The 19,016-nt window shown below is 37.3% G+C and overlaps 1 protein-coding gene across 6 annotated transcripts in view; it reads right to left on the bottom strand.

Moving 5' to 3' along the window:
- Pgant9 (polypeptide N-acetylgalactosaminyltransferase 9) overlaps positions 1-19,016 on the bottom strand; it is a 442,501-nt gene that overhangs the window by 205,913 nt on the left and 217,572 nt on the right. For 5 of the 6 annotated variants that reach the window (XM_076364365.1, XM_076364352.1, XM_076364360.1 and 2 more), the window contains one exon: positions 83-156. The exons of the other annotated variant lie outside the window; for it this stretch is intronic. The gene's annotated coding sequence lies outside the window, so the exon portion shown is untranslated. The remainder of the gene's footprint in view (positions 1-82; positions 157-19,016) is intronic. 6 annotated transcript variants of the gene reach the window in all.

Below are 19,016 nucleotides of genomic sequence, written 5' to 3'. Positions count from 1 at the left end.
TCAACAGAAAAAACATGTACATCCGTGTAAACGTAGAGAGAAATGTTCGTTCGCACAATAGAAACAGAATGGAAGAACTCACCACGCAACAATGTCCAGCGTTACACGCAGTGAAGATTAATCGTACCCAAAAAAAAAAAACTGCAACGGTTCTGCCTGTAACACAAACAAAATAATCCACAGTTGACAAAACTAGTTCTCAATCGGCAGAAGAGAATAAACATAGCGCGGTGGGAGCAGCTAATGAGTTCCAACCCTATAATTGAATTACATCCGCGCGATTTGCCAATTCGAAATATGAATTGCCCATTAAAAACGTTTCCCGCGGACACGAATGGACAATAAATTAATAACGAACTATTAAATACGTAATGCCCCGAGCGAGTGGAATTTAGTTAAGATTTACGAGACGCTAGGTAGGTTAAAAGTATTATGACTGCGTCAGATCCCGACCGTTCAATTTCTATTTATAAATTTATGCGACTTTAATGGGTCCGCCGGTCCAAGTGTTAAGAAACTGGACCATAAATTAAAAGAAAGCCCGGCTATCGTTTTAAGGATGTATATCTAACCTACGGTGATTACGGTCGAGCGGATTGAATTATTCGGTGACTTCTTTGGGCGTAACGGCAGTGAGCGATTCAGCATCCATAATGCACGCGGAACGCCGGCTGAGCCCGTTCAACGAGACGCAGCAACATTGCGTGCGTTTTTTATCACATCGGGGACAGATTTATGATAGCCGCAGATAACCTCGCGCAACGAAAACGCCCCGACCGAACCGACTGCATGAATCTAGCTCAATTACGCGGCGCATGAATGACGCGTCTTAAACGCGCGCACACCGGCGGGCACCGTTAGATTGAGTAATGCACGTCGCTGACCGAGTTGTATCGACTGAATGACAGTCTCGCCAGTATTGACAGCCTTCCGGTTGCACGTTATCAGACCGTTACCATGCGAATCCGCGGAACCGCAGAAAATGGACCGTGCGCGATCGTTTCTTTAACCCCTTGCCCTACAACAACCAGTGAGACCCGTGGTGAACATTTTCAACCTGATTCGACGAATATATGTATTACTCAGTTCATTCGAATTCAAATTAAATATTATTGCTCTGTAATCAACTATTATACTTGAAAGGAAATATACGCATAACATACGCTTAGAATTTTTCTCGTTTTCCAATAAATTATTAATGACAAAGTAGCCATATCGATCAGAGTTGAGAAAGAAATCATAAGCCAAGGGATTAACCATTTGAGGCTCAAGCGGCGCGATGGCACTTCTCTGTTACATTGTCGAAAAGTGCCAGTCTATCGGTTCGTAGAATCAGATGAAGCTTATTTATTTCTTTTCCTTCTAATTATTGATTTTTATTTTTGCTATTGCCCGAGTAAGACTGGCAAAATGTCGCGATCGCACTATTTAAAATCTAGTTTTGTAAAAGTAGAAAAGCGTAATTCAGTTTCTAAATTGATTCCGCGATTGCGCCGCTTGGCATTTTTCAACCAGGTTTTTGCAAAAACCTGCGGAACTCAAAAGATTAACACTAACTATACTGGCACTTTTCCTACCGTAACTCAAATAACTGGCTACAAAATAAAGATAAACAAATTAGATGATAAATCTTTTCTAGTGGAAACAGAAACAAAAGGAATGAAAATTGAAAAATCAATTAATCGGACAATATAGGAATTGATATAAAATTATATGAACAAAAGAAAACGCAGTATTTTGAACCCGGTCATTTCACCGGTTTTCGGTACGGTTAGAGTTAATCCTCAACCTTTTGCACTCCAAATTTCTTTTGCATTTTTTCCTAGATAACTCTGTATTATTACGATATTTTATTTGAAATGCATTTTAACCTTTTGCACTCGAGAGGTGACTCTCACTCACCACTTGATTTCATATAGTAAAACTGAAAAATTTGATATTTCATATTATACTTCGTCTAATGCATCAATTTGAGAAATACCGAAATGAAATAGCTTTATTCCTCAAAGTATGTGTGATTTCTCTTCGAGTTAGTTCCAAAAAATATCGTCTTTATCTTACCACAAAATGTTCAAATATTTCTATTGGATAAACACCCGAGTGCAAAGGGTTAAAAAGTAGATAGTTTGTGGGGAATAGTGTAAACATAAAATAATATAATCTATTTTAAAAATATCTTGACAAAGAGGCACAGCTGTGAATAAAACCGATGTCGAGTTACGCTCGGCTTAGGAGCGCAAAGAATTAAAGTACGGAGGAGTCTTTCAGTCAATTGATTTGACACAGTAAACTTATAAAATCTGATATTTCACCGCTTGCCTTAATTTGTTTCTTAACTCTTTGGGACTACCGCCGTATATATGTGCTCTGAGTAAATCAATCTGATAGAAAAACTCATATGAGCCATTTTTTTAAGTAGTATAAGTCCATTTTTTCATAAATTGAGATACTTCGCGAGTTCGCGTTTGGATGAACTTAAAAATATTGGCAGTCCTTAATCAATTCAGGTAATGTTCATAAAACCATAAAGTTGTTAAGTTTTATTATCCAATAATAATTAATAAAATTCTTAAAGAAAATAAACAATTTTTTAGGCACATGACTTATACTACGTTCAAAAGAAACTTCTCACATATCCGTTAGCAAAAACAACTGAGAACTGAAAGACTCATGCGTCTCGCGTAGTCATTGCTGTGTCCAATGAACGCATATATGCGTCCATTAATTAACGATTGTAATGTCTCACAAAAATATTTTCATTACAAACTTCTCATTAATACGATCAGTTTTATGAAGTCCAGAGTTAATTGCAACCTTTCCCCTCTTAAAATATTAAATACGTTAAAAAATAAAGTTAATCGAACGTCGGCATTCACGATCGTCGCAACTGTCAACGACATTTCATTCGAGCGAGACAACTGGTGTCCTTGATCGACGTATCAAAATTCACGAAGAAAAAGGACGCGAACGTCTCGCAAAAAAAGTTTTCGATCGCGAACAGATTAAATACCAGCTCGTATAATCCGTGAAATTACGCTCGGCGCTCGGCGAACCGAACGCAAACACGCTCTGGGGGTCACTAGCCTGGAAGATGGTGTTGCAACAAGCAGCTCGGCGACCTCGCAAACTGGTTTCGCACAAGTCAAGATCTAGATCGCGACCTTCTCGGAGCCTGTACGCCTCTGACCTCGGAATCCAACTCTTGGGGCAACCTCGGCAAAAGTGGAGGTCGATCCAAGGAAATTAAAAGTAAACACCGAAGCGATCCGGTGACGTTGAATTTCGATCGATTTCACGTAGCTCGGTCCACCGTTTCGTGTCTACAATCCCTCCCGTAGTTAAGCACTCGCTCTAATTAATTCAAATTTTATTAAATCTGTCACGAAACTCCGCTGTAGACGACGAAATTATCTTTTTTGTCGAGAAACTTAAACCCTACTGGGGTTTAGAAGTGAAGTTTCACCCTTTCCGAAGGTTGTTTGGATATTATTACGATGGCTGAGAAGTGTTTCGTATTTTTTACAGCGGTTAAAAGAAAATTGGGAAGTTCAGTTTATAGAACGTTTAAAAAAATATATAGATATTTGAACAAATTCTTTAAGTTATTCGTTGTACTCGATAACTTTCTGTCACTCTCCAGTGTACTTATTTATATTTTTCCTACTTCATAATATTAACTTGATATTTTAAAGAATAAGAAGTTTCTCTGGTCAATCTAGTATTACATTCCTGTAAACATAATAGTAGTAATGATATTAATCCTTTACGATTTATTCATCTCGAACATTCTCACTTACGTTATTTAATTTTATCATAACTATATAGACACAACGGTTACAAAAGAAACTGAATTATTACAGATTCAATTAAATGTATTCCTGAAGATAAGAAAATTATTTTGTTTACGGTACGGCAGATTTATAAAACGATTTACAAAATCAAGTCACGAGCGGAGAACACGTGCGACCGAGGCTCATCATTTCCACGCAAGGGATTAATGTATCTCCTTTTGATGACAACTCGTGGAAATGAATACTGTATGATCACGACGACGAGACATCTCATAATTCCATCCTTCACATAACCCCATTCTCACCTGACAAATCGTTTCTGCATTAATCATTGATACTACTCTTCACGCTGTTACTTCCGGTAACTTCTAAAAGCGAAATCAATTTATTCCCTTGTGACCCAGTTAATCAAAAGTTCGCAACACTTCCTATAATCAATATTCCAATCGTTATTACCACTCGAAGAGAGAAGAGACAAATATTTCAATCTCTAAATATTCTTAACGCGATGTTACAATACTCAACGGCACAATAAAAAATATTCCCATCGATATCCTCGTAATCAAACTCCTACTTCGCGAGACTGAGTCACTCGTAGCGGTTTCTTTGCCGATGAAATGGCATTATTAAATATATAATTGGTACGGATACAGTGACCGTGTTTCCTTTTCTAATTAATCCGCGGAGGCGCTTACATTTACATTTACAATTGCATTATGCAAGCGTACCGTAACGCCGCCCATTATTTTTCATTTACTGTTACACGAAGAGGCGCTACCGGCCGCGGCGCGGCCGCGGCGTTAAACGACGTTTCATAACAGAGCAAAACGCAATACTTTATAATCAGATTATTGGGACAAGCGATTATTGGCGCTGTTCTGCGCGCGCGATAATGACACCGGTCGCGTTTTAAACGGGAATAACGGGACCGTCCATTTCTTTGCATTAGTTACGACACAACGACCGTTGAATCGCGTTACAGGCTCGTTAGCCGGCGATTTAGCAAAATTTGCCGGATTTACTGCACGGTTTACTAGCCCGGCCATCCCGAACACGTTCTCTCAACTTAATGAATTCGGTTTCACGGTAACGCGATACCGCGCGAATATTTCTATGTACCTTTCGAACGGACGTGTTTACGCGGGACCTCACGCGTTAAATATGCGAGTTTGAATCATGTAATTAAAAATAATTGCGATTTGTTACGGGAATGGAGGACGCCGGTGTTGTTTCGGAGGAATGTTATCGAGTAGGAATTTCGTGATTCTGCGATTGAACATTGCGAACACCGAGTTTTAGAGTTTTTGGATAATAATGGAATTTGTTGATGTGGTACTGTATTATTGTATTATCGTATCATTACAGTATTATATTACTGAATTATTATAATTATCAGTACATTGCTTATATTACATTAAAACCAATCTAAGTAAAAATGAAACACAATCCTTATATTTTGTGAATATGCAGGATTAATTAAAATTTTGAATGAACAGAAGGAAGAAGTACAACTAACGATTTCCTCTGCAACCATCTCATATTTTCAGCTACCCCCTACATTTCTCAAATTTTATACCCAACCACCCGGTCCAACGAAACCTGCAACACACTCAATTTCCAGATTTTTCAATTCCAATTCCGATAATTCTTGTTTCATTCATTCGCGTCGAGCAGAAGGCCCTTCATCCTGCAGGTTCGTCAATTACAATCGGACATTCCGACAATACAATGAAAGGGAGATGTTCGAGGCGCAGAAATTCTGAACGAGTTCCGACGAGGCTCGCGCGCTGTGATATCCTACGCGATAATCGGTGGACTTCGACACTATATGGAGTAGTTAATTTCGCGGCGTAATGGCGGATCGGATTTCAGCGTGTTCATCGCGTGGCGCCATCGGGACTGAATATTTTCCCCCTCCATAAAAGTCGACGCGACTACAGTAAAATCTTATTTATTCGTGTTCTCTTATTCCGATGCAGTTTTTCATCGTTGCGGGTGATTAAATTCGTATTCGGACGGAAAGTGTTAATAAAGTGTCACGATAATGCCCGTGAAAAGTTTTATTCGACATTCGAATAAATATACCGATACAACCGGTTCTGCATGTTATGTATACAGCTTCATATGCGACGAGATTAAGTTAAAAATAGCTCGCTCGTATTTTGCATCGCCGTGAAGTAATAATATCGCTATTCCTTCGACATTTTGTAATAATTATATCGCAAAGTTATATATTTTTTTTTTATCGATATTGAACAAAGGGGTGAATTTAATAATTGCAAAAAGAAGACATCAGGAATGGGTGATTTTGACCGTCTGCTAGTTTCAGTGTTAACATATTGCGTACTGATAATGAATCTCGCTTTTATATAAAGACACTTAGCTATGCAACTTTGCTAATTACCACAGCATTTAAAAAAATATTAAATTTGAATCCAATTGATTATCTATTTAACACTAACCACACTGACACTTTTCCTATCGTGACTCAAATAACTGGATACAAAATGGAAATAAACAAATTAGATGATAAATCTTTTTTAGTGGAAACAGGAACAAAAGATGAAAATTGAAAAACCAATTAATAAGACAATATAGGAATTGGTATAAAATTAAATGAATAAAATAAAACGCAGAATTTTAAATCCGGTCATTCGACCGGTTCCCGGTACGGTTACTGTTAAAATATATTACATAACAATATGATATCTGAGTTTTTGTATATATAATGATATAAGCTGATCTCACTGAAAATTACCATTAGCAGAATTCAGTTTCCCCAAAAATCAGCCGGTACGCAATGCATTAACAAATGAACAACAATCTCCCGAATACCCACATACTCGATACTTTCTTTCCATTACTACATAGAATCTCTGAATGCAAAAAAATAAATCCTCAACAATGCGTCAAGTGGCAACTTTCCACCATCTCGCGAGAAAAGAAACGTGACCGATGAACTTGACGAATAATGGCCGGTAATAAGGGACACGGGGAATCATGAAGCCGAGCCATGGCGAATCGATGATAAATCAGCGAGTCACGGCGAGTGATTTGCAAGCAAAAGCGGATATGTACTTCTTAGCGAGGGGATCGAAAGTTTCCCCGGGATCTTAATCCGACAAGAATTCCGTCGGATTATTGTAAGCGATTCACCTTCACCTCTGACCTTCCTGCCGGCAACATTCCTGTCCCTCGGATCTTCGGCCGGCTCTCCAGACTCTCAAGGATCTCTTCTTTTTCCCTGGCAGAAATCGAAATGGCCGCCGGCCCCGCGGTTCTCTCTCTCTCTCTCTCTCTCTCCTTTCGAGAATATATTACGCCAGAGACGAAAGCACTTTTATCTGAATTTCTAGCGTTCCAAGATTGCGGGAGACGGAGAAATTTTCTGATGACGTCTGGGACCGAGCGGCACGATGAATACTTCTTACGGATATGTTTATTAATAATTTTCCTCCAGACGGCTCCTGTCAAGAGACATCTCCCCGCTGTTTTCGTGACGAACGAAACTCGGCAACCGAACCCGCCACGGGGAAAAAGTATTCCCGCGATGCTGAATTTTGCTCGCGGACTATTCTTGCTACGACGCTGAGTCGAGGATTAATCCAATTATGAAACGTTTGGATTCGGATAATTGAATCGCGGGTGAAACGGTATTATTGGAGACGTAAATTAAATATGTATTATCTGGGATGTACGAGTCGCTCAAAAGTGAATGCGGTTAATCGAGTTTCTGATATTTCGATGGACTATTTAATCTGCTCTAACACTAGATTCTAACACTGTACAGTTTGTTCTATTGTTCTTAGAAACATTATTATTTGTTCATTTAGATCTTAGGAATTAGTGGTCTGAAAGTAGGCAATTAAGATACATATTTGCGTAACTGCGTTAATAAAAATACCCAAACATTTACCAAGTAATGCTTATAAAATTCAATATGAGTCAAATTGACTCGTTCCGTAAATCTAGTTTTAATTCAGAAAAAATGTTAAAAACTATTTAACAACTTTTTATGCTATTATTTCTTTAAAAGTGTCCCTACCAGTTCAAACCGAAGTTTATACAATTGTTTTCCCAGCGCAAACGCTGCGCTTAGAAATAAAAGGAGAAAGGGAAAAAGGTGTTCGTCGGGTTCATAGGTGACGTGACGTCGGAATGTTACACGGGCATTGGAAATTCGGTCGGTCTCGACGAATTACCGTTATTAATTCTCAGTTTTCAGCGTTGTTCGCGGCGCCGCGCCGCCATTATTCAAAGCCAGTCGGAATCCGCGCGGAAACACATCGAACGATTCGGCAATATCGTTCGACGGCCGGGGAATGCAAGTTGCCTTCGTCTGGCCCACGGAGAAAAAGTAATTAACGATACATCCGTTCCGCGGCGGCGGCGGCAAAACCCCCGTAATATTTTCCCGGAGACCGGCTTTTTTTTCAATGCTCGCAACGCGCTCGCTGCGACGTATAACGCGACAGACCGAGCAATATGACGAATTTGATGGCTCCGTGTGACGATCTTTCCTGTGTTTTCAGTTTGAAAGAAATCAAATCGATGGAACGTTTATATTAGGTAGAAGAGTTTGACCTTTTATCGGTCGAATTTTTGTTTGTGACCGTAAAAAAATGTATGTAGTATAAAATTAACACTATTCTATATTTTAGTATGTTTTATCTATTCACTTGCACCTTTTCTACTTTTATCTGTCATTTCCTTTTTATTTTCTGTTAACCATTTTTAAGCATACTTTTGCAATAACGTATTATACGATATTTTATTTTACTTTAACTAATATATTCTAGTCTACTTTATGTTATTCTGTTTTATTTTATTTTATTCTACTGTACCGTTGTTCGCACTCTATCTTTACTAGTCATGTTTAATTATAATTATTCACTCCTGTTACCGGAAGGATTTTTGTAATGTGTTGTACTATCTTTAATCCATTGGTCACACTCGTCGTAAAGGCGAGGTGTGTCCATTGGTCACCCGGCCAGTTATTGTAAGGCCGAGAAAACATGTTTTGAACAATGAAATTAAGAAATGTCAACGTGTAAATACTGATTGATAGTGTATTCGATAGTTTTAGTAATGGCATTAAAGCGTACATACCTTGTAATTTTGAAATTACAATGACGTTGAACTTTCACGTCTGAGAGAGTAAAAGTTTAAGTTAATTACATAATTTCATTAGTTAATTTGCTATGCAAAATGAAATAAACCAACGAGATGCCAATAGGTGTATGTGACTGCTGTTTTCGAACTTGTAATGCTGTTAATGTTTCCGCTATCGCATTTAATTTATACATAGGTAATTGGGATATATCAATAGTTTGTAAATAACACATTAGAAATTATTGTAAGTCGTGCAGTGAATATTATAGAAAATAATGTAGAATTTTGCGGAGATTACTGATGATCAATTTTTATGTTCCTCCCCTTTACCGTTATTTAAATCAAGCTCTCCAAACTGGTAATTCGAAACTTTCATAATGGAAACAATATTCAATATTATTAAAGCAAATTCACTGCAACAGCAACTCACAGTAGTTCGAAAGCAAGGTAACTCGAAACAAATGTATCCTTGAAACATTGCAAATTTACTTTCCAAACGAATTTATTCAAAGAGAATGAACTTTCCTTATGTACTCTTCGCTTAAGAAGATGAAGTATGATATTGCTGAATGATTCCTGACATGTTTTAAAGGTTAAAAAAACCGGACTAACGCTGAAGACCATCGAGACGTCCTGAGCATTAGAAACTCCTTCAGCATCATTCAGCAGGAGTAAAAATGTCGTCGTTCTCTTCTTCTAAAAAACGAAACGTGTCTTAATGTTGATGCCAGCTGCTTTAACGCCGGTAATCGCGTGAAACTAGTTGCCCAGATGAATGAGTAGCAACGTGAAAGTCATGTTCAAGATGATATTTCTCGTTAATGTAAGACTGTAAGATCCTTCGCGAAAGAAACGGGAACATCACGATACAGCAAGTATATTAAAGTAATAAATTAATCTTCTCCGCGATAGATTTATTAAACAGGTAACAGCTGGCATTTCCCGGAGAGGAATTCCTGTCCACTTTGATTTGTATCAGAACCGTGAGACACGTTATATAGAATTGTAAATATCACTGGCTAATAAATATTAAATTTTCATTAATTCAGGGAATACTGAATGTTTAGTGAAGTTGTTTACTGGAAGTGATTTTTCTTTTATAGCAAATTAAATATAGTGGGTGCAGCGAGGTTTTATGTTAAATAATAAGCACTTTAGATACTTCTTTTATGAAATACTTTGTCATTAATGAGTAGCTTCTCTATGTTCATAAAAATGCACATAGACTAATTTATGAAGGAGTTATGACGAGTGATTGTCTATTTTAGTGAAGGTTTGAAAATGGTTAATATTGAATATTCAATTAAAGAATATTATAATTCTGAATTTATTCAAATCAAACTTTCAAACACTCCTATGCAAAATGAATTAATTCTTTATAAAAGAACTGTTAATAATTTGCTTTATCTTCTCCATACAATTAAATGTATATCAAATAATTATATGTATAAATATGTACAACTTATTCAGCGTACTGAATTTTGTGTGTGTGTTTTGTTACTTAATTTTATATATTTATAAGATATAAAATTTTTGTTATTTTACTTTATATAAATTTATAAGATATAATTTTTAATCCGCGTTAGATATCAAGTGGTTCCAAATATTTGACCAGCAGTTTATATTTCCTCCTCGAGACACCAATCAGAAAATTCAAATAAAAATGTTTCGGAGTTCGGTCAGTAGAGGTTGCAACATATCTATCGGGGCTTTATCGACAGATTATTTTATCAACCAGTATATTTTAAAAACCTTATTTCTTATTTCCCTGAAAAATGGTCAACTACCGATACCAGCTCAATTATGGATGCCTTTACCTTATTTGTAAGATATATAATTTTTAATTCGTGACATTACATATCAAGTGGTTCCAAACATTTGACCACCTGCGTATACTCTCTCCCCGAGACACCAATCAGAAAATTAGTATTTGACCGTCATTCCCGCCGAATGAAATAATCACCACCGTACAGTTTCATAACGTATTCCGCTCGGAGCGGCCTATCCGACGCGAATCGATATTCGCGGTTCGCCCGTGCCGCAGGAAAACAATAAAAAAAAAACCTTCGAAAAACAAGAGCGAAGAACAAACTATCGCTTAATGCAACTCGGCGAAAAATCGACCGCTGATTGTTCTAGATGCGGACGCATATCCTGGACGCAACGCGAGATATAATGAATAATTGGAACGCCGCGGGTACCGGGCCGAGCGCCGATAATTGTTATACGTTCGCTGAATAATCAGCGTTTCGCCGTGACCGCGAGCCAATAATATTCCGATGAAAAGGAAGGCGAGACGGGAAGGAGGAAAAAAGGTAATGAAAAATCGAAAAAAGAAAAAACAAAACGTCGTCGGTCGACGGCGGGAATTAACTTCGATTTAATTGCATCGTATTAATCGTGCTTCGGGGCACGATTTAAAATGCAAATTCCGTGGGAATTCGGCGCCGCGGCGTCGACCGAGCCGGGCGAAGAAAGTTGAGGAAAAAATATCCGGTGAAACGCATGGACTAGAAATTATGGGGCATATTTACCTACATACGTACGTGTGCGAGCGATTGTGGCCCGCGTCTGATTCGAGTTTCTCTCGTGCGTTTGGATGCAGTTACAGGCAAAAGTGAAACAAAGGAAGATTCTATGTTGTTGATGTTAGAATCGATATGTAGGTCAGAATGAAGGGTTTTAGATTTTTTTTATTTTGCAATTATTGATAGTTTCGAAGTATTTAATATGAAAAATGATTTTGTAAATTGATGGTTTCACTTATATATAACTGTTTGAAGGAATTGAAGAGAAATGTATTGCTATCTTTGCGAGGGTTGTTATTTTTAATCATGAAATACACACTTAAAGGAACTGTAAAAGGAGAAGTACAATAAAGTCTTTCATGAATGTCAATCTCTGACTTTTTAATTGCAGTTTGTTAGTGGAAGATTTGTCGACTGTTTCCATTTGTTGTTCCATTTTTCTTCTTAAATTGCAAAATTGCACAATCTAATGTCACTTTACTTTATGTTCAATTTAATGAAAAAGGCGTCGAAGAAAAAAGATTCTATTGTTCCCGAATTCTTTATATTTCCATTAATTGAAAAGAGAAAAAAAAGGAAACATAGATGTAGGTCAGGAGACTGACCTGTATCGACTATCGTGGACGAAACAGGTTAATTAGCCTGCCAACTTTAATCTGGCGTACTCCATAGTAGAACATTTTTCTTGAATAAAAATGCTCTGCCCCATTCGGATGCGCCTCACATAGAAATTAACAGAGTATCTTTTTTATTTCTCATGTTTGTATTTTATGAAAATATTTCCACCACTTGATTGATTCGAAATACAGGAAGGAAAGTTTTCTCAATGGAGGTATTATTGTTATAAATAATAAATAATACCACAGTATAAATATGGGATTCCAGGAAATAATATTATAGGGAGAGGAGGAAGAAGAACTCAGACTAGCGAGAATCGAACCTGCGATCTAGAGATTCATCACTGACGAGCTGTGCCTTAACGATCACGACCAAAGCTATCTTTAAACTCTTCTTACGTTCATAATACTTCTAGCGTGCTGGCTACTACACGAAATGCCAGTCAGATACTTAAAGATCGTACTATCTAAATTTTAGTCTTTACATAGTAAAATCCAGCACAGGATTTAAGATAAAATTCCAAATACAGGTTTCTTAACGATAACGTAGAATGAATTATTTCGAATAAAATTAAAGAACAAACTTTTTCAAATGAAAATTATGGATAAATTCATAGAAAGGGTAAGGAACTATTATTGTTCCCAATATATAATCATAATTGAATCTTTCGGAATAAATTTCTATAGAACAGTAATGAGAGTAATAAATAAATAGATAATTCCTATGTAATAGATCTAAGAATAATAAATAAATAATTAGTAATTCCCATATAATCGAAATAATAATAAAGTAATAAATAATTCTCATATAATAAAAATAATAATAACAAATAACAAATAATTCCTATATAACAAAACTATTTCAGAAACCGCCTGAATTAAGAACAAACGCATAAACAAGTTCCTCATGAACAACGAACATCCAATTGATCCAATCAATTTACCACCAACAATTTACAAATAAATCCCAGAAAACCAATCAAAAGCAGACAAAGCCATCGACTACCATTCACCGGTCACGAATGTCAGCCGCGCAGCCCGCAAACGTTTAACTAGCCCCCCTACGGTGTCCTCAAAAATCCGATGAATCGAGCGGGTACTCCCACCGGTCCACCTCCGCAAAAATTCAGTGGAATCGCATTCTGTGACTTATCGTGCCATTCAATTATCGCGATTCATCCTCCGAATACCGGGGCGACCTTGCCCGAACCGCGCGACAATCCGTCCACCGGTCAGGAATGCGGACTTTCACGGCATACATATGCATTCCGTCTGCGGTACGCACCCTTGCACGTGCTCTCCGCACGCCCACGCGGCTCGTCCTTGCTCGCCAGCGCGGCGTGGGCTTCGGAATCACGGCTGCGAAGATCGTAATCAGGTGCTCGCGTGGTGCGGAGCGAGCGCATCGTCGAAATTATCATAGGCATCCGGTCCGGCCGTGCTCGGAGCGGAGTAGGGGGTTCGATAAGGCTTAATTCACACCGGTCAAAGGTACGATGGAATTGCACGCTATAACCAGGGATTGAAGAGGTCCCGAAAATAACTGTTTCAAACTGTCATATATCGGTTCCGATTGAGACAATTAGGAAGAACTGAAATTAAATCAAATTCCACAATTTTGGATCCCAAATCAGATCGAATTGAATCTGAAATCAAGATCTGAGATTAAATTGATTAAGCCCCTTCTTCTAATTTTTCTTAACCATTTTGCTCTTGGTGGAGTTATTCTTCAACCCAAATAGCATTCTCCTTCATTACTATTGTACAAATTTAGAAAGTATAGAATGTAGAATTGAATAAGCGCTCTCCTTTAATTCTTCTTCGCTATTTTCCTCTTGATGGAGTCATTTTTTATCTGAAGTAGTATTCTCTGTTCCTTGTAGCATTAGTCTCTATGAATATTTGACGCAGAAGCACCTACGTCCATCCATCACAATTGCTCAAATTTACAAAATATACAATGTAAAATTGAATACATCCATTCTCTAATTCTTCTTCACGATTTTGCTCTTGGTGGAGTTATTCCTCACCAGAAGCAGCATTCTCTGCTGCTCGAAGCGTTAGTCTGGGTGAATGTTTGACGCAGAAGCACTTTGACCATCCGTCGCACAAATTATCAAAATGAACCACAATTGAACCTAGTGGAATTTAACCGAATAGAAAAAAAAACAGGGGGCAGCTATTCGCTTCCAGAAATTGACTCGAGCACAAAAGGCAGAGAATTGATACGGTAATCCGAAACGGAATAGATACAGTGCACCGAAAATCGTGAATTTCTGGGACTGCTGTCATTAAATTCTGTCCACACGCGATGGAAAGCAGAGTAGTTTTACCGACTTAAAATCGTAATTTTCTTTAATTGTTTGTTTCGACTTGTTCAGGTCATGAAAAATCGTACACAAAATCAACTTATATGTTATCTGGACTGCTACGTCATTTTTGTTCAATGTATTACTGAAGAATAAACAAATGAATGCATTAGTACAGTCTGTAAAATGGATGACTATAGCCGTCGTTTGCGACAGTGGGTTAAACTAGACCGATTTACGTCGCGTTTGGATTCATTGTAATGACAAGGACCTCAACATTCCATCGGTACTTCTATTGGGAAGGAGAGATTGAAATTATTGCACTTGAATTTTCTTCGTTGGGTATTTATACTTGGCGCATCTCTTTAACTTGCGCCTGCTTATTTTCCTCGCAATGCATTCATTTTCTATCCCTGTCTACTGGGGTCGCGTTGCACTGAACTCAAGACACTCAGTAGTCGGAAAAGAATGGGGATGCAGCGGAATTAAGTCGAACAGATTTCTGTAACTGTTATGTATTATATCGGTTTCAATTCTGGATCTTCAGAACCAATATTATATTGGTTCTGAATCGGTTTTATAATTGCTTTTCGATTGTCCATTTCGATTGTTCATAATTGTTCCAAGAACCGACAAACAACATTCCCACCAGTCTCGAATGTGTTAAGCCAAATAATTTAACCGAGCATCACTGTAACTGTTATGTATTATATCGGTTTCAATTCTGGATCTTCAGAACCAATATTATATCGGTTCTGAATCGACTTTATAATTGCCTTTCCATTGTCCATTTCGATTGTTTATAATTGTTCCAAGAACCGACAAACAACATTCCCACCAGTCTCGAATGTGTTAAGTCACCTGAAAATCTGTCGACCATGAAATCGCTTTGCCAGTAATCGAAATCCTAGCAGATTTAACTTGATCATTAAGACTCGGTTCACGCTAACGATCGAAAGCATCAGCGGTACCGAGCAATATTGACTGGCCCGTCGCGATTGACTGTACCGTAGCCGCTAGTGTGAATCAGGCTTAAACCGGCGCTCGTTAGCGAAACGAGCTACTCGCGCGAGCTACTAGGATCGGAAAAATCGGACCGCGGGGAAATGTGCTTTTGTTCGAACATTCCGGGTCGGCTGGATTTTTCTGTCCTCGATTTCTGTTCGCGCTATCTGTTGTGCTTTTTCTTCTGCCCCCTTTTTTTTTTTTAGTTCTTTGTAATTCGGCGAGGATAGAACTTTTTGGGTCAGAGATTTGATCGATCAGAGCACTCTCGCGAGTTGGCGGGCGCGGATGCGAGGCGAGAGAGACCCAATCGCTCTGACGTTGACAGTATTATCTTAATGGCTTTATGGAAGCGCGGCGCGGAGGGCGAAATTTAATATGACCGCGACGCTTGAACTGCGTGGGCGGATTTTTGCTCGCTCGAGTTTCGGCGGGGCGTGGCGGCTTTAACGGTAGAACCGTCGAGCGATTTCAATGATTTTTCTTAAACATTTTAGAAGAACTATAAGAGTGCTCTTATTAGAATCTTAATTCGGTTATATTGTAGTCCGAGTGTTGCTAAATCAATTCTTTCAATAATTCCTTAACACTAGTTTCAGGAGCAGTTTATTCTATCGTTCCTTGCTGTGGGAAATCATGCGGCATTCAAAGTGTTATTCTCGCGATGATTTTAGGAAATTGTAATCATAAGACTTAAATTCTAAAACTAATTTTAACACTAGCACTACTCACGTTAGAACGATGGATTTCAGTTTTCTTATTTTGTAATTGTTGATGTCTTGAAAGTGTCAAATATCCGAAATGATTTTATGAATAAATAGCTTCCCTGTGATAATAAATATACGGAGAAATCGACAAAAATGTATTCTTACATTTTTATAAGAGTTGCATATTAATTATATTAAACGTTCGGTTGTTATAGTGTTAAAAGTAATATATTCCGTACCCTTTATGCGATAATACAACGGAGGAAAGTTTTGGCAAAATTTAGTAGAACAAACAACAGCCTTCGATCTTTAGAGTATCATCTTATATATTACCACAAAATTATTTTTTCTATGGTAAATACGAAACTAGAATCGACATAAACGTGCGAGAATGCTATTTAGGTAACGAGTTCATATCTCTGAGAGATAGATTTTGCAATTCACTATTAATAGCGCAAATGTCCATGTGTTGTATATTATTGCGGTACGAATTGGTTCGTATTGTTTTGGGGTTAATGACGGTATTACACCTTGTAGTGTAAATTGCAGTTGGAATTCTATTGGAACGAAGATCGAATTTGTCGCGGTGATCATTGATACGACGTACCCTGTCGATTATGATAGATTATATTGAAATGAATAATAATCTAAATAAATCATTTAATTAAAATTAATTGAAATGACTAATTATTGTGAAATTCAGTGAGAGAACACATTTGTGTCTGTTTTGTTATATAACTATAGTGTTCAATATCTTATAACAATACTGTAATTGCAATAAATTATATTCACATAACCTTGTAATATTTTACAGTATTCCTATAAACGAAAAATAGTTATTCATTATTATTAACTAATACTAAACACCAAACAATTATTAGTTGTTATCGAAATTTATTAACTGTAGACGTTAGGGATCTGTCTCGCAGAAATAGTTTAATTAATCTCATTCATATCGAGGAAAATATGGCGCATAATATTGGTTCAAAATTCTCTATCAGACGTCTGCGCGTAGAGTTACCTAAATTCCAAGGTAATATCTTGAAACTAATACACGTCCTCCTTGAGAAGCAGAGTCAAATCTCCGGAGAGATTGCTTCTGATAAATGCATCAGGATGTACGGAGATAACCGAGTCTATGTTGAGACACAAAATTATATTTGAACTTGTCTTTGGTCTTTTCATGAAAAATTCTATGGTATCTCTGCAAAAGAAGCACTGCACCATGTCAGATAAAGAATTCTGTTCATTCTCTACAGATGAGATACTTTTGCTCGTAAGGTAGACATTTTTATAAACTTTTTATTCTAGATCGTTGCAATTTTAAGTGGACGCTGCTCTCAATGTCTCACAGAAAACTTCGTTCTCCATAGGAATCCTACAGGCAGCGTAGAAAGTAATAATTTAAGATTCAAGCTCGAGCATAATGATTACTTTTAAATTCCTTATTATATCAATACTAAAACCTGACTCTTCAAATATTCATTTCCGGAGATTTAACAGAAACTAGAATGAAAAATAAATGAACTTTACTAGACAAAAGTATCCTACATCATTACCAATTAAAGGCAACGCAATAATTTCATTAATCACCTTTGAATCTCTCAATTTCCATTCTACTTCGTTTCTTTAATCAATTTTATCGTATCAATTCCGAATTCATTTATTACGAAACAACTTACTAAACCAAAATCAAAGGGAAACTTCTCTTCTTTCACCGTTCTCCGACGCAAAAGTTTATTATGATAAACGTCTAATTCAACCTCATTCATTATACAATTATTATACAATTATTATACAATTATTATACAATTATACAATTATTCCTCGCTCCAATTTTATTCTTTATCTCACTAACCATGTTAACTCTAGTCAAACGTTATTTATTTCCATCCTTCCGGAAGCGAGCCGAGAGAAGTAATGCATTCTCAAACGTTCATTTAAATTCCAACAACCGAATTACTGTAGCTAACGAAGAGCATTTGCAAGAGAAAAATTCATTTCGCCTGAGACAAGATATCCTTTTCGATTCCGTTGAATCGAGCAGTGGACGTGCTTCAACGCCACGGCCGAGAAATATAAAAACCGGAGGCGGGCGGATTAAAATTAAGGATTCATTTGATGTTTCAATTATGTTTCCGTGGAACGGCGCGCCGGCAATCTGCCGACAGATTTCTTGCTAAAGGCGCATCAAGATCTCGCGAGCCGTAGGCGTGATAATCGCCATCGCGACCTTACCGAGCTAGTTAACCTATGCTAAGGGCGCTTTTTCATCGCCGGCGACTCAGCGTGTTTGAAGACGCGGCCCCGAGAGGAAGGATGATGATACCATTCTTCACGTTTAAGAGGATTAGGCTGCTTATGATTGCCGAGATCTGGCTTTCGCTTCCTGTCGACAACACGGTTTTTAGAACGCCGACAAAATGGCGGCACAGGGATATTAATTGCGCCCGTTTTTTTTATCGAAAGTGGCGTGGGCCATTTTTGAGGAAAACGAGCTAATGGTAGTTCAGTGAGATATAGGTATCCTTCTTTTATGTTTATAATCACACTATCTATGGTGTACGATATTTTCATAAATTAATCGAAAGAAGTTTAACTTGATTCAAAAGAAGTGAGATGTTATCGTAAAAATGTTTTCTTTGAAAGTGAAATAAGTGCGACTAAAAAATCGTTCATTTTCTTTAGTAATTTTATATCTCACGATATTATTATTATCGTCTCTCAAGATATTTATATCTCATTAAAAGTACTATTAATTCATTTTTTTCAAAATGGACTTGTACCATTTTCAGAAAAATGGCATAATTATATCGAGATCTTTGGTTCTAATGATATTCTGTGTCTTATTATTATTATTATATTATTGGATTTTATTATTTATTTTGTATTATATACTTTATATCATTTTTCATTATATATTACTGTTATTATTATTTTACGTATC

This window comes from Nomia melanderi, chromosome 1 (assembly GCF_051020985.1).
Source record: "Nomia melanderi isolate GNS246 chromosome 1, iyNomMela1, whole genome shotgun sequence".
Lineage (NCBI taxonomy): Eukaryota > Metazoa > Arthropoda > Insecta > Hymenoptera > Halictidae > Nomia > Nomia melanderi.
The sequence above is the reverse complement of the archived record's forward strand: the minus strand, read 5'-3'. Positions and strand labels throughout refer to the sequence as shown.